The following is a 17,684-nucleotide window of genomic DNA, read 5'->3' as shown; positions in this document are numbered from 1 at the left end:
TCGCGAGGGTCTTGAGTCTTGTGCTGATGAAGATGGGCCATGTTGGGCCCCCACTTGAGCCACGCCGCAGGCCGCAGGCAGGCAAGTCTGGGGACCCCCGTTCTCAGAACGCCGACACTCCTTTCTGCTGGATTTAAAGTAGAAAGGAGATCATTGGGCAAGTAGCAACTACTAGCTAGGGCAAGTAGCAAATACTAGTACACGTCCAGGATAGAGAAAGGAGATCGTACTACGACTAGTCACAATGGGTAGTAACATAGACTAGTAACATGCCTATGTTACTAGTCTATGTTATTACCTCTATAGTGGGGAGTAACATATGTGTGGTAAGATGCAACACTTTATTTATTAGGCTATAGACACATATTGCCTTGATATGTGTGATGTTACTCATACTACTAGTAACTAGCTATGTTACCACTTTCCTCTGTTTCTTCATTTATTGCTTGCCACATCATCTATTTTATATGTGTGATGTTACTATCTATGTTACTCCCACTATGGATAGTCTATTAGGAATCAAGGATCAAGGCAGCCGGAGTTAGTGCTAGCTTTGTAGTACTAGGCTGCGTCTGGCCAGGAGAAGCTTCGTCATTGTCGTCACGCCCGTTGACGGATGTCGTTCATGCTCAGCACTGAGGTGTTGGAGCTGAAGTAGGTCGATGCCAAGTACGGCGGGTGGCAATTTCGCTACACCTTCACCAATGACAAGGTGCGGCAGAGCACGCAATACCTACTCTCCCGGGCGGAGCACGTGGGCCGCCGTGGCCGTGCAGCCCGTGTGGCACCGATATAAGGCCAACTCCAACACGCGACTCCAAACAGACTTTCGAATTTTGTCCGTTTGGGGTGGCAATGAAGTTGTGTCCATTCGGATTCATGGATGCGTCGAACGGACGCCCAACGCGCGGCCGCATTTCGGCCGCATCTCTTCCGTTCGCTCATCACAGTAGATAAAATGAAAATGATGCATATGAAATGGTTCAAATCAAATATAGCTCCCAAATAGTCTTTACAACCCAATCAAAATTTGTTTGCATAACAAGAAAACAAACATCAAATTGTCTTACAACCCAATCGAAGTTTGTTTGCATGACAAGAATTAAACTCATAGATCTACCGGTTGCCAATGTGAGTCCACACGTGCTCAACCAAGTCATTCTGGAGTTGGACATGAGTATGACAATCACGCAACTCCTGATGAAACTCGACAAACTGTTTAACGGTTGCAGGAGGTTCATGCTCAGGTTCAACATTTCACCCTAGAAATCAAACCCTTGGTCGTAGATGCTATCATCGCGCTCATCTTTCACGATCATGTTGTGCATGATCACACAAGCAGTCATCACCTCCCAAAGCTTCTTCGTGCTCCATGTCAATGCAGGGTTACGAACGATACCCCACCGAGATTGAAGCACACCGAAAGCACGCTCCACATCCTTCCTGGCACTCTCTTGCATTTTGGCAAACCTCTGTCTCTTCTCTCCTTGTGGATTGGGTATGGTCTTCATAAGAGTGGACCACTGAGGATAAATGCCATCAGCTAGGTAATATCCCTTGTTAATGGTGGTCATTGACCTCAAAGTTCACCTCCGGGGAGTGCCCTTCCGCAAGCCTTGTAAACACCGGAGACCGCTGAAGAACACTAATATCATTATATGAACCAGCCATGCCGAAGCAAGAATGCCATATCCAGAGATCTTGTGAAGCCACAGCTTCAAGTATAACAGTGGCACCTTTCACATGCCCCTTGTACTGCCCATGCTAACCAAATGGACAGTTCTTCCACTTCCAGTGCATACAATCTATACTACCAAGCATCACTAGTAGAAAACAGGGCTTTCGTTCGGGCCAGATAAGCCCATTAGTCCCGGTTCAGTCATGAACCGGGACTAATGTGAGCATTGGTCCCGGTTCGTGCGGCTAAAGGCATTAGTCCCGGTTCAAATGAGCCCTTTAGTCCCGGTTTCAGACACGAACCGGGACTAAAGGGTGCGATGCCCTTTAGTCCCGGTTCGTATCTCAAACCGGGACTAAAGATTAGACCTTTAGTCCCGGTTTGAGACACGAACCGGGACTAAAGGGTGCACCTTTAGTCCCAGTTCGTGTCTCAAACCGGGACTAAAGGTCCCATTTTCAAACTCTAACCCCCCCCCCCCCATCGCCTTTTTAGTTTTATAAATAAAATGATAAAAACTTCAAAAAAATAAAATCCTTCGAGATGTAGTTATATTACTACACCTACTAGTTAGGAAAATTAAAAAACTTAAATTTGGACATGTTTTGCAAAAAAATGTCATGAAAAATTAAAACGGATATAACTTTTGCATATGATGTCGAAAAAAATGTATAATATACCAAAATGTTCAGCACGAAAACGTATAAAACGGCTATAACTATGGCCTGTTAAATTTTTAGAATCCTCAAATTCTAAAAGGAAAAAAGTTATGCTCAAATTTCAGTATTTTTTTTTTATTTTGGTTAAATCTGGTCAAACTACTTATTCAAGAAGTATTAGTGTTACTAAATAATTATTCAAGAATATTAGTGTTAGTAAATAATTATTTCAGTTTTTTTGAATTTTGGTCAAATCTGGTCAAACTGTGGTCAACCTATGGTCAAACTACTTATTCAAGAAATATTAGTGTTACTACATAATTATTCAAGAATATTAGTGTTACTAAATAATTATTTCAATTTTTTGAATTTTGGTCAAATCTGGTCAAACTGTGATCAAACTACTTATTTAAGAAATATTAGTGTTACTAAATAATTATTGTTTTTTAAAATAATAGTTTCAAACTCAAGCAGTGAAACGTGTGACTTCATGCTCAAGCTAAACTCCTGAGGGTTAATAGGATTGAACCCGGAAGTTAAGTGTGCTTAGGCTGGAGTAGTGAGAGGATGGGTGACCGGCCGAGAAGTTAGATGATTTGGAATGATGAGGGGTGATTAAAGATTAGAGGTTAAATTGAGCAGTGATGAGGGGTGATTAGAGATTAAATTGGAAAATAATTCAGAAATTTTAAAATAAAAAATAATTCAATTTTTATCATAAAAATACCTTTAGTCCCGGTTGGTAACAGCGGCCACGTGGACGGTCTTTAGTCCCGGTTCCAGGCCCCGGTTGGTAACAGCGGCCACGTGGACGGCCTTTAGTCCCGGCTCCAGGCCCTCTAGAACCGGGACAAATGGCCCCCTTTTCTACTAGTGCATGCCCGAAAAGCCCCTCTCGGTAACAACTTCTCTGTATAAGCGGCATTTAGCTCTCTGAGGTACTCCGGGCCGAAAACTTCCACCACGGCCATGCAAAAACTGTACAATGAGAGGAGACATGTGGACACACCCATACGAACATACTCATCCACAAGATCACCAGGAATTCCATATGCAACCATGCGGATAGCCGCAGTGCATTTCTGGTATGAAGAGAAATCAAGCTTGCCTAGGACATCCACTTTGCACTCAAAGTATGGGCCATACGCGACCACTCCCTCGCGAATATGATTGAACACATGCCTTCTCATTCAGAATCGGCGACGAAATTGATGTGGCCTAAAGAGTGGACCATCCTTAAAGTAATCGGCATAGAGAAGGGTGTGGCCCTTCTCTCTATTGCGGTCCAAGGCCGGAGCATGGCCGGGGATTGATCCTCTGTACCGAGGCCACTTCCTAGTGATGTGTTCATGTACGACCAACGTAGCTGCCAGCTCTTCATCATCCGATGAGCAAATGAAATTGTGAAAGAAAAACTCATCACCATTGTCCATTGTACCTTCTGAGCAATCCGTCGAACGCCTTGCGGTCATGGTCGGAAAGCGGCCGGATAGTGCACGCCCTGCTCCCCTCGCAAGCAGCAAACCAAGATTTTGGGGTCGGTGATGGTGGAGGGTGCCCTGCGTGACCGAACGGCCGGCCGGAAGAGGTTGGGGACGACGCGCGACGACGACGGCCGTAGTTTGTCTCCCACCGGCGACACAGAGAACGCCGGCCAAATGCTTTCCGGTAGGCCGACGCGGAGATAGTATGGCATGGCACAGTGGTGGTTTGGACGGCCCTGGTGGAAGACGACGCGGCCGGGGGTGGTGGTGGCGGCGGCGATGGCGATGGCAGGGGCGCGGAGGGAGGTAGAGGAAGAGAAAGGGGGGTCTGTCTCACCGACGGGCGGGCCAGGGCAGGACAAGGGCATGCGCCGCTCGCGTCCGCGCGTGTCCGTTCTGCTGCAAACTTTGGGCCTGAAATGGGTCGAACGCCGCTTGTTGGGAGGCATGTTTTGTCCATTTACCCCCAAACGGACGCGGGTGGACAGGATGACGCCGCGCGTTGGAGTTGGCCTAAGCACGCAGGATGTTCGTGTGCTTGTCCATCCATCCGTCCTGGCCAGTCGCCGTGATTGTTGCTTGGTGAGGAGAAGCTCTAGCTCTTCATTGCCATCTTCTCCTCCGCTAGGAGGATGCCAGCGAGCAGCACCTGCGGCGCTCGGCCAAACCCAGCACGACTCGTGCCCAGCCTTCTCTTCGCCGTCAGCAGCACGCGCGCCAGCTTGTAGGGGAGAAGCAGCACCCGCGAATGCCAGGGCGGACCGGAGGCCGTGGAGCACCACGAGAGCTGTAACGGTTGTTCCACGGGACGGCACAGACCTGGGCGCGACCATCGACGGGTTGCTGCAGGCGTTCTCGTACAGCGAGCTGTCCAGCTCCAGCACAAAGGGGCGGCACTTCAACTGGTCCGTCTGCCTCAAGAATTTCACCGCCGACCAACGCCTCCGCCGTTCTGCGGCTGCGTGTTCCACCATCTTAGGAGAGAGAGAGGGGATAGGGTGGAGAATGGAATTGACACGTGGGCCAGTGTTGTAAGTGGGAGTACAGATTAATCCCGGCCAGGATCATCTTTTTTCCTAGTGTGTCAAACATGTTCAAGGTGAAGATAGATCGGGATCGGTGAGTACAGTATAGGATACCAACTTCAGAGATTGAAAGGTTAGGGCTTGGTTCCGACGAGCCGTACGAATTCAAGGTTTAAAACAGACTTCACTCGAACTTGAATGATCATTTAAATTGTATGGAGTGATAAGCCAGAAAGAGAAGAGAAAGAGATGCTTGTAGGAGTGACAATTAAAAATAATTACTGTAAGTACTCTACATTAACTGAAAAGGAGTACTCCATTTGATCATTTCGATCATCTTGATCATTTTCAAATGGTTTTGTACTCCATCTGATCATTTTCAGTTTCAGTATGCACAGTTTCAGTGACAGCGGCGATGGCGATGGCGTGGACGGGCTCGCGTGCTCCTGGTTCGTGGCCGAATTGTTGGACGACGCGTTGTGTGCTTTAATGAATGCGATCGTAGGGACAGAGGTCGCCTACGTCCGTGAAAACAGTGGCGTACGCAGACGGTGCCGTGTAAACTAACAGGTCAGTAGTGGTCCACGATTATGCTGTCTCAGGGGTACAGATGGCCTGTCACGGTATAGGATGACGACAGTCGCTTGCGGCCCGTTACGCAAACGTCGTGCCCGACACTGAGAGCAATTTATCTATCTTTTTTTTGTTGCGAAATAAGCAATTTATCCTCCCCCTTCGTGCGCCGCATAAGGCAAGAACCTCATGGCTATGGCGATGGCGGACGTAGGAGACGACGCATTCGAGTTCCTCTCGGATCCGGTTGACAGGTATGTCTTGCGGCCCCCAAATTTTGTTCCCGGTAGTAGCCGCTGTAACTAGACTCGCATCTCAATCGCGTACTGGTTTATTTTCCGTAGATTTCCCCTGCCAGATCTCGCCGCCGCAGAATCGTTGGTGGCCGGCGAAGCAAGCCAAACTCCTATGTATGGCCGCTGAGTCAAGCATTGGTGATGCCGGCGATGCTTCGGAGACATTAGAACTAGAGTTGAACAGCGCCTGCGATGGAATGACCCTATCCGCGCCAAATTCAGAGCATTCCACAGGCAAAGACGACCCTCAAGATCCTGGCTGGACGAAAAGGTATAGCGCACTTGTAATTCCAGAAAAACTTAAATGTGAGTGACATAAATTAGCTCTTCTCAATCTCATCAAATATGATAATTGGTTATCTTCCCAGTAGACAATACACGCTGCACGCAAATGTTGATACAATGTACTTCCTGAACCTGCTCAAACACAATTCTGAATTACGTGATTCTGAATAATGCAGAATGCTTGTTGGTGTGCACCTGATGAACGCCCCCGTGTGCTGGCAGAATGAGTGCCCTGGAGAAAACATTGAGCAGATATGCAGAAAAGAAAACGGAGACAGTCATAATTCCTGCTGTAGGAAGCAACTTTGATTCACTCGGGGTACTCATTTCAGTTCAATATCACATATCCCAACCTAGCTTTAGACAGACATGTGAAAGTTACATATTGACACACTCGTGTTTGTTGTGCTGGTTACAGGGAATCCCAAAGAAGAGTAACACACGGACATGCCAATGCAGGTGCCCCGCAATGATACGATTGCTTCGATCAAATGACAATGGCTGGTACAGAAGCGAGTACAGACCAGCGCATAACCATTCACTAACAGAAAAATATGGGGAGAAAGTTTACTAGCCTTCGCACAGGCATATTGATATATACACCCGTGACGTTGTGAAGCAACTCCGTGAAAAATGATATTAGTGTTGGCAAGGTCTACAATATAATTGGTAGTTTCTTTGGTTCAATGACCAACGTACCATTCATCAAAAGAGCATTAGTCGAGAACAAGCAGACGATGATGTGAATAAGACAATGGATGTTTTTGCTGAGTTGGGAGCAAAGGATTCTGGGCTCTACTACAGAGTACAACCTGATGAGGAGAGCCGCATACGGAATTTGTTATGGTCAACAGGAGCAAGCAGAGCACAATACCATTATTCCGGAGATGCAATTGAAGAAAATATGCCCTAGAGGCAATAATAAAGTTATTATTTATTTTCTTATATCATGATAAATGTTTATTATTCATGTTAGAATTGTATTAACCGGAAACATAATACATGTGTGAATACATAGACAAACAGAGTGTCACTAGTATGCCTTTACTTGACTAGCTCCTTGATCAAAGATGGTTAAGTTTCCTAGCCATTGACATGAGTTGTCATTTGATTAACGGGATCACATCATTAGGAGAATGATGTGATTGACTTGACCCATTCTGTTAGCTTAACACTCGATCGTTTAGTATGTTGCTATTGCTTTCTTCATGACTTGTACATGTTCCTATGACTATGAGATTATGCAACTCCCGTTTACCGGAGGAACACTTTGTGTGCTACCAAACGTCACAATGTAATTGGGTGATTATAAAGGTGCTGTACAGGTGTCTCCAAAGGTACGTGTTGGGTTGGCGTATTTCAAGATTAGGATTTGTCACTCCGATCGTCGGAGAGGTATCTCTGGGCCCTCTCAGTAATGCACATCACTTAAGCCTTGCAAGCATTGCAACTAATGAGTTAGTTGCGGGATGATGCACTACGGAACGAGTAAAGAGACTTGCCGGTAACGAGATTGAACTAGGTATTGAGATACCGACGATCGAATCTCGAGCAAGTAACATACCGATGACAAAGGGAACAACGTATGTTGCTATGCGGTCTGACCGATAAAGATCTTCGTAGAATATGTGGGAGCCAATATGAGCATCCAGGTTCCGCTATTGGTTATTGACCGGAGACGTGTCTCGGTCATGTCTACATAGTTCTCGAACCCGTAGGGTCCGCACGCTTAACGTTTCGATGACAGTTATATTATGAGTTTATATGTTTTGATGTACCGAAGGTTGTTCGGAGTCCCGGATGTGATCACGGACATGACGAGGAGTCTCGAAATGGTCGAGACATGAAGATTGATATATTGGAAGCATATGTTTGGATGTCGGAAGTGTTCCGGGTGAAATCGGGATTTTTATCGGAGTACCGGGAGGTTACCGGAACCCCCCGGGAGCTTAATGGGCCATAGTGGGCCTTGTGAAGAAGAGGAGAGGCGGCCAGGGCAGGGCCGCGCGCCCCTCCCCCCTAGTCCGAATAGGACAAGGAGAGGGGGGCGGCACCCCCCCCCCTTTCCTTCATCTCTCCCTCCTCTTTCCCCCTCCACTCCTAGTCCAACAAGGAAAAGGGAGGGAGTCCTACTCCTGGTAGGAGTAGGACTCCTCCTGGCACGCCCCCTCTAGGCCGGTCGCACCTCCCCCCTTGCTCCTTTATATACGGGGGCAGGAGGGCACCCTAGAGACAAAAATTGATCGTTTGATCTTTTAGCCATGTGCGGTGCCCCCCTCTGCTACCTCTTGAGCACTGCGTTGGATTTCCTTGAAGAGGAAAGGGTGATGCAACAGAGTAGAGTAAGTATTTCCCTCAGTTTTTGAGAACCAAGGTATCAATCCAGTAGGAGGCTACGCAGGAGTCCCTTGTACCTATACAAAACAAATAGCTCAACGCAACCAACGCGATTAGGGGTTGTCAATCCCTTCACGGTCACTTACGGGAGTGAGATCTGGTAGAGATGATAGATAATATTTTTGGTATAAAGATGCAAAGTAAAATAAAAAGAGCAAAGTAAAAAAACCAAAGCAATAATAAAGTGATGGAAGATTGATATGATGAGAATAGACCCGGGGGCCATAGATTTCACTAGTGGCTTCTCTCAAAAGCATAAGTATTCTACGGTGGGTGAACAAATTACTGTTGAGCAATTGACAGAATTGAGCATAGTTATGATAGTATCTAGGCATGATCATGTATATAGGCATCACGTCCGAGACAAGTAGACCGACTCCTGCCTGCATCTACTACTATTACTCCACTCATCGACCGCTATCCAGCATGCATCTAGAGTATTAAGTTCAAGAAAACAGAGTAATGCCTTAAGCAAGATGACATGATGTAGAAGGATAAATTCATGCAATATGATAAAAACCCCATCTTGTTATCCTCGATGGCAACAATACAATATGTGTCTTGCTGCCCCTACTGTCACTAGGAAAGGACACCGCAAGATTGAACCCAAAGCTAAGCACTTCTCCCATTGCAAGAAAAACCAATCTAGTAGGCCAAACCAAACTGATAATTCGAAGAGACTTGCAAAGATAACCAATCATACATAAAGAATTCAGAGAAGATTCAAATATTGTTCATAGATAATCTTGATCATAAACCCACAATTCATCGGTCTCAACAAACACACCGCAAAAAGAAGATTACATCGAATAGATCTCCACGAGAGAGGGGGAGAACATTGTATTGAGATTCAGAAAGAGAGAAGAAGCCATCTAGCTACTAACTATGGACCCGAAGGTCTGAGGTAAACTACTCACACTCCATCGGAGGGGCTATGATGATGATGTAGAAGCCCTCCGTGATCGATTCCCCTTCCGGCGGAGCTCCGGAACAGGCCCCAAGATGGGATTTCGTGGATACAGAAAGTTGCGGCGGTGGAATTAGGTTTTTGGCTCCGTATCTGATCGTTTGGGGGTACGTAGGTATATATAGGAGGAAGGAGTACGTCGGTGGAGCTTCGAGGGGCCCACGAGGCAGGGGGCGCGCCCTAGGGGGGCGCCCTCCACCCTCGTGACCGCCTCATGGCTTTCTTGACGGAGGGTCCAAGTCTCCTGGGTCTTATTTGATGAGAAAATCACGTTCCCGAAGGTTTCATTCCGTTTGGACTCCATTTGATATTCTGTTTCTCCGAAACACTAAAATAGGCAAAAAACATCAATTCTGGGCTGGGCCTCCGGTTAATAGGTTAGTCCCAAAAGTAATATAAAAGTGGAAAATAAATCCCAATATGGTCCAAAACAGTAGATAATATAGCATGGAGCAATCAAAAATTATAGATACGTTGGAGACGTATCAGGCATCCCCAAGCTTAATTCCTGCTCGTCCTCGAGTAGGTAAATGATAAAAGAGAATTTTTGATGCGGAGTGCTACTTGGCATAATTTCAATGTAATTCTTCTTAATTGTGGTATGAATATTCAGATCCGAAAGATTCAAGATAAAAGTTCATATTGACATAAAAATAATAATATTTCAAGCATACTAACAAAGCAATTATGTCTTCTCAGAATAACATGGCCAAAGAAAGTTATCCCTACAAAATCATATAGTCTGGCTATGCTCTATCTTCACCACACAAAGTATTTAAATCATGCACAACCCCGATGACAAGCCAAGCAATTGTTTCATACTTTGTACATTCTCAAAACTTTTTCAATCTTCACGCAATACATGAGCGTGAGCCATGGATATAGCACTATATGTGGAATAGAATGTTGGTTGTGGAGAAGACAAAAAGAGGGGAAGATAGTCTCACATCAACTAGGCGTATCAACGGGCTATGGAGATGCCCATCAATAGATATCAATGTGAGTGAGTAGGGATTTCCATGCAACGGATGCACTAGAGCTATAAGTATATGAAAGCTCAACAAAAGAAACTAAGTGGGTGTGCATCCAACTCGCTTGCTCACGAAGACCTAGGGCATTTTGAGGAAGCCCATCATTGGAATATACAAGCCAAGTTCTATAATGAAAAATTCCCACTAGTATATGAAAGTGACAAAATGAGAGACTCTCTATCATGAAGATCATGGTGCTACTTTGAAGCACAAGTGTGGTAAAAGGATAGTAACATTGTCCCTTCTCTCTTTTTCTCTCATTTTCATTTTTTTATTTGGGCCTTTTCTCTTTTTTTTTCATGGCCTCTTTTTTTTCGTCTGGAGTCTCATCCCGACTTGTGGGGGAATCATAGTCTCCATCATCCTTTCCTCACTTGGGACAATGCTCTAAAAATGATGATCATCACACTTTTATTTTTCCTACAACTCAACATTTACAACTCGATACTTCGAACAAAATATGACTCTATATGAATGCCTCCGGCGGTGTACCGGGATATGCAATGAATCAAGAGTGACATGTATGAAAGAATTATGAATGGTGGCTTTGCCACAAATACGATGTCAACTACATGATCATGCTAGCAATATGACAATGATGGAGCGTGTCATAATAAACGGAACGGTGGAAAGTGTTGGGTAACGTAGCATAAATTCAAAATTTTCCTACGTGTCACCAAGATCTATCTATGGAGTCATCTAGCAACGAGGGAGGAGTGGATCTACATACCCTTGTAGATCGCGCGCGGAAGCGTTCAAGAGAACGGGGTTGATGGAGTCGTACTCGTCGTGATTCAAATCACCGATGATCCTAGCGCCGAACGGACGGCACCTCCGCGTTCAACACACGTACGGAGCGGAGACGTCTCCCATGCCTTGATCCAGCAAGGAGGAGGGAGAGGTTGATGGAGATCCAGCAGCACGACGGCATGGTGGAAGTAGCGGGATTCCAACAGGGCTTCGCTAAGCGCTGCGGGAGGAGGGAGATGTGTCACGGGAGGGAGAGGGAGGCGCCAGGCCTTAGATTGGTTTGCTCCTCATTTTTCCCCACTATATATAGGGCCAAGGGAGAGGGGGAGGCGCAGCCCTTGCCCCTTCCTCCAAGGAAGGGTGCGGCCAAGGGTGGGGAGGAGTCCATCCTCCCCAAGGCACCTCGGAGGTGCCTTCCCCTTGTAGGACTCTCCCCCTTTTTTCTCTCTTGGCGCATGGGCCTCTTGGGGCTGGTGCCCTTGGCCCATATAGGCCAAGGCACAACCCCTACAGCCCATGTGGCCCCCCGGGGCAGGTGGCCCCACCCGGTGGGCCCCCGGGACCCTTCCGGTGGTCCCGGTACAATACCGGTGACCCCGAAACTTGTCCCGATGGCCGAAATAGCACTTCCTATATATAATTCTTTACCTCCGGACCATTCCGGAACTCCTCGTGACGTCCGGGATCTCATCCGGGACTCCGAACAACTTTCGGGTTACCGCATACTAATATCTCTATAACCCTAGCGTCACCGAACCTTAAGTGTGTAGACCCTACGGGTTCGGGAGACATGCAGACATGACCGAGACGTTCTCCGGTCAATAACCAACAGCGGGATCTGGATACCCATGATGGCTCCCACATGTTCCACGATGATCTCATCGGATGAACCACGATGTCAAGGACTTAATCAATCCCGTATACAATTCCCTTTGTCTAGCGGTATGTTACTTGCCCGAGATTCGATCGTCGGTATCCTTATACCTTGTTCAATCTCGTTACCGGCAAGTCTCTTTACTCGTTCCGTAACACATCATCCCGTGATCAACTCCTTGGTCACATTGCGCATATGATGATGTCCTACCGAGTGGGCCCAGAGATACCTCTCCGCTTACACGGAGTGAAAAATCCCAGTCTCGATTCGTGCCAACCCAACAGACACTTTCGGAGATACCTGTAATGCACCTTTATAGTCACCCAGTTACGTTGTGACGTTTGATACACCCAAAGCACTCCTACGGTATCCGGGAGTTGCACAATCTCATGGTCTAATGAAATGATACTTGACATTAGAAAAGCTTTAGCATACGAAGTATACGATCTTTGTGCTAGGCTTAGGATTGGGTCTTGTCCATCACATCATTCTCCTAATGATGTGATCCCGTTATCAACGACATCCAATGTCCATGGTTAGGAAACCGTAACCATCTATTGATCAACGAGCTAGTCAACTAGAGGCTTACTAGGGACAGATTATGGTCTATGTATTCACACGTGTATTACGATTTCCGGATAATACAGTTATAGCATGAATAAAGACAATTATCATGAACAAGGAAATATAATAATAACTAATTTATTATTGCCTCTAGGGCATATTTCCAACAGAAAGTTGCATGGCAATATATCTCGGAATGGCTATGGAAATGCCATGATAGGTAGGTATGGTGGCTGTTTTGAGAAAGGTATATGGTGGGTGTATGATACCGGCGAAAAGTGCGCGGTATTAGAGAGGCTAGCAATGGTGGAAGGATGGGAAAAATGCGTATAATCCATGGACTCAACATTAGTCATGAAGAACTCATATACTTATTGCAAAAATCTAGAAGCTATCAAAGCAAAGTATTACGCGCATGCTCCTAGGGGGATATATTGATAGGAAAAGACCATCGCTCGTCCCCGACCGCCACTCATAAGGAAGACAATCAATAAATAAATCATGCTCCGACTTCATCACATAACGGTTCACCATACATGCATGCTATGGGAATCACAAACTTTAACACAAGTATTTCTCAAATTCACAACTACTCAACTAGCATGAATCTAATATCACCATCTTCATATCTCAAAATAATTATCAAGCATCAAACTTTTCTTAGTATTCAACGCACTCAAAAGAAAGTTTTACAAATCTTGAATGCCAAGTATATTAGGATTATTTAAGCAAATTACCATGCTATTTAAGACTCTCAAAATAATCTAAGTGAAGCATGAGAGATCAATAGTTTCTATAAAACAAATCCACCATTGTGCTCTAAATGATATAAGTGAAGCACATAGAGTATTCTATCAAATTCCAATTCATGTATGGCTCTCTCAAAAGGTGTGTACAGCAAGGATGATTGTGGTAAACTAGAAAACAAAGACTCAAATCATACAAGACGCTCCAAGCAAAACACATATCATGTGGTGAATAAAAATATAGCTCCAAGTAAAGTTACCGATGGAAGTAGACGAAAGAGGGGATGCCTTCCAGGGTATCCCCAAGCTTTGACTTTTTGGTGTCCTTGGATTATCTTTGGGGTGCCATGGGCATCCCCAAGCTTAGGCTCTTGCCACTCCTTGTTCCATAATCCATCAAAAGATTTCACCCAAAACTTGAAAACTTCACAACACAAAACTCAACAGAAATCTCGTGAGCTTCGTTAACGAAAGAAAACAAAAGACCACTTCAAGGTACTGTAATGAACTCATTCTTTATTTATATTGGTGTTAAACCTACTGTATTCCAACTTCTCTATGGTTTATAAACTATTTTACTAGCCATAGACTCATCAAAATAAGCAAACAACACACGAAAAATAGAATCTGTCAAAAACAGAACAGTCTGTAGTAATCTGTAACTAACGCAAACTTCTGGAACACCAAGAAATCAACCAAAATAGGACGACCTAGGAAATTTTTTTTATTGATCAGCAGCAATTGGAATCACTATTTTATCACGTTCTGGTGATTTTTAACAATTGTTTTCGTGAACAGAAAGTTTCTGGAAATTACAGCAAGATCATATAACTATCATCCAAGAAGATCCTATAGGTTTAACTTGGCACAAACAATAATTAAAACATAAAACCACATCTAAACAGAAGGTAGATGGATTATTTATTCCCAAACAGAAGAAAAAAGCAAAAAAACTAGAAATAAAATTGGGTTACCTCCCAACAAGCGCTGTCGTTTAACGCCCCTAGCTAGGCATAAAAGCAATGATAGATCTAGGTATTGCCATCTTTGGTAGGAAATTCTTCAATGAGGCATCTACCTTCCTTAGAAATTTCTTTCTTTCTAGTTATTATCAAACTTTTAGGCACAAGATCGAAAAATTCATTTGTAGCAAATGGTTCCTTAATGATAGCAAAAAGATTGGGATGAGTACTTATAGATTTAAGATCTGCAGTTTCCTTATTAGAGGATCCACCCTTATTTTTAGGAACATACATAAGCTTGGCAATTTTAGCGGGAGGACTTGGAGTATTCTTTACAGAAGAAAAAGTGGTTCCCAAGTTGGTAATGATACCCTCAAGTTTATCGATTCTTGTGGAATCTAGATTTATTCTCTCATTAACTATGGGTTCCTTCTCCTTAATATTTTTCAAAGTTACTCCTACCTTAGATCCATATTGTGTAATTTGGTTGTGGATCTTTTTATCAAGATTTTCAATTAACTCTACGGTAGCAACTTTATTTTCAATAATTTCAAGTCTTTGCATTACATGCTCCAAAGTTACCATAGTTCCATTGACCAAAAGAGGTGGTGAGCCAAATAAATCTATCATAGCATTATAAGAGTCAAAAGTGTGGCTACCCAAGAAATTCCCTCCGGTAATGGTATCGAGGATATATCTATACCAAGGATTAGCACCGACATAAAAATTGCAGAGAAGAACTGAAGTAGATTGCTTCCTGGTAGATCTATTTTGAGCATTGCAAATCCTATACCAAGCATCTTTTAGATTTTCTCCCTCCCTTTGCTTAAAATTTAGAACTTCATTCTCGGGAGAAAACGGAGAAGATATAAGACTAGCCATAATGACAAGCAAGCGGGAAGAAGGCAGACGGAAAAGAGAGGGCGAATAAAACGGCAAGGGTGAAGTGGGGGAGAGGAAAACGAGAGGCAAATGGCAAATAATGTAGTGTGAGAGATAAGGGATTGTGATGGGTACTTGGTATGTTGACTTTTGCATAGACTCCCCGGCAACGGCGCCAGAAATCTTCCTACTACCTCTTGAGCACTGCGTTGGATTTCCTTGAAGAGGAAAGGGTGATGCAGCAGAGTAGAGTAAGTATTTCCCTCAGTTTTTGAGAACCAAGGTATCAATCCAGTAGGAGGCTACGCGCGAGTCCCTCATACCTACACAAAACAAATAGCTCAACGCAACCAACGCGATTAGGGGTTGTCAATCCCTTCACGGTCACTTACGGGAGTGAGATCTGATAGAGATGATAGATAATATTTTTGGTATTTTTGGTATAAAGATGCAAAGTAAAATAAAAAGAGCAAAGTAAAAAAACCAAAGCAATAATACATCTATCAGTGCAAGCAATCAAAGAAACCAATCATCCTCTTAAAATTAGATTTTGCTAAGGCGTTTGATACTGTTGAGCATGAGGCCATTCTGGCTCTGCTTATGGAAAAAGGTTTTCCCCCTAAATGGATTGGTTGGGTCAAGGAAATTTTGTCCTCTGGTGACTCTCAGGTACTTCTTAACGGCATCCCCGGCAACCACTTTAAGTGTAAGCGTGGGGTTAGGCAAGGGGACCCTTTTTCTCCATTGCTTTTTGTTTTGGCAGCAGACCTGTTGCAGTCGGTTGTTAACAAGATGTTGCTTGATGGTATTCTCTCCTTGCCGATTGATTGCAATGACAAGGATTTTCCAATAATCCAGTATGCTGATGATACTATCATGCTACTCCCTGCGGATGAAGCCCAGCTCGTAGCCCTCAGAGATATGTTGTAGGTTTTTGCTGAATCTACTGGTCTCAGAGTAAACTTTGCTAAATCCATGATGGTACCTATTAATGTCCCTGAAGATGAGGCTCTTCGGCTTTCTCAGGTTTTTCAATGTACTCTTGGATCACTGCCATTCACCTATCTTGGCCTCCCCTTGGGAACGACCAAGCCCATGATCCTTGATCTGATGCCTTTGGTGGATTCACTTGAGAGGCGTTTGACTGCAAGTTCAGCTATGTTGAACCAAGGTTGCAGACTCCAGTTGCTGAGATCGGTTCTTTCGTCAATGCCTATATACTTCCTCTGCTCCCTATCCATCCCACCTGGCATCATCAAGCAATTAGAGCGGATTATGCGCCAATGTCTTTGGAGAGGCAACTCTGATACCCCGAGGCAATCCCTTGTTGTGTGGGATATGGTTTGCAGACCCAAGGAGAAAGGAGGATTGGGGGTCATCAACCTGCAGCTTTAGAACCATGGGCTCCTCATTAAACACTTACATAAATTCTACAATAAAGCGGATATACCCTGGGTATCCTTGTTGTGGGATTCATATTATGATGGAGTTATCCCTCATGCCACTGTTCTTTGTGGCTCCTTTTGGTGGAAGGATATTTTTAAGTTAGCTGATAATTACAGAGCTGTTGCCTCTGTTTCAGTTAACAAAGGGGACTCGGTTTTGTTCTGGTCTGATGCTTGGACTTTGGGGGTTCAACGATGCCTTTGAGACAAAGATTGCCATGGTTGTTCTCTTATGCTTTGGATGATAAGATTTCTGTGGCAGATTTCATTGACAGCCACGATAGGGCCTCTTTCTTTCAGTTGCCTATCTCCCAGCAGGCTGCTATTGAACTTGATTCGCTCACCGTCTGGGTGAACAATTTGGATAGGGACCCGTTGGCTAATGATGTTTGGTCTTGGGTAGGACCCACTGGAGCTTACACATCAAAGAGCTACTACACCATCATGCACTCTCCTATGGTCACCATTCAGCCTTGCAAATGGTTATGGAGTAGTCTATGTACGCTGAAAATCAAGGTTTTTGCCTGGCTCCTATTCTTTGACAGGCTCAACACCAAGGACCTGCTGGTGAGGAGGCACTGGCGGGCTGGGGATGCTGATAATCTTTGTGTGTTGTGCCACTAGCATATTTATGAGGATCGTCAACACCTGTTTTTTTCTTGCAACTTCAGTATAAGGATCTGGACTTATTTGCAGATTGACTGGTCTGGTGGTTCTAATGTCCATCAATGCATCTCTTTGGCCAGACAAAGATTTGGTAAATGCTTTTTCTTTGAGGTGGTGTTCACAGCAGCTTGGAACATTTGGATACTCCGGAATGGAAGGACTTTCAGAGGGGGAACGATCTACGTTTAGTGCTTGGCGTTGTAAATTTGTACATGACCTAACTTTGCTTTCTCATAGAGTTAAGGCTCATGTTAGACCCCTCCTTCTAGCCTGGTTGGATGGGTTGCCTTGAGTTCTTCTTTGTATAGGTAGGTTTAGGTAAGTTTGCCTCTCTTGGCCCTCTTTTGTTTCTTTTTTTTGTATATAGTTAACTTGTACTGGACTATTGCTTTATTTGGAA

The 17,684-nt window shown here is 44.6% G+C and overlaps 1 long non-coding RNA gene across 1 annotated transcript; it reads left to right on the top strand.

Annotated features, from left to right (window-relative positions):
• Positions 1-5,516: 5,516 nt before the first annotated feature.
• LOC125527126 lies at positions 5,517-6,993 on the top strand. The gene is made up of 4 exons (XR_007291976.1): positions 5,517-5,673; positions 5,764-5,986; positions 6,177-6,319; positions 6,419-6,993. It is a non-coding gene; the product is annotated as an uncharacterized LOC125527126 (long non-coding RNA).
• The last annotated feature ends 10,691 nt before the right edge of the window (positions 6,994-17,684 follow it).

The sequence above is a fragment of the Triticum urartu genome, unplaced genomic scaffold (assembly GCF_003073215.2).
Source record: "Triticum urartu cultivar G1812 unplaced genomic scaffold, Tu2.1 TuUngrouped_contig_294, whole genome shotgun sequence".
NCBI classification, from domain to species: domain Eukaryota; kingdom Viridiplantae; phylum Streptophyta; class Magnoliopsida; order Poales; family Poaceae; genus Triticum; species Triticum urartu.
This window is presented reverse-complemented; position numbering and strand designations above follow the sequence as displayed.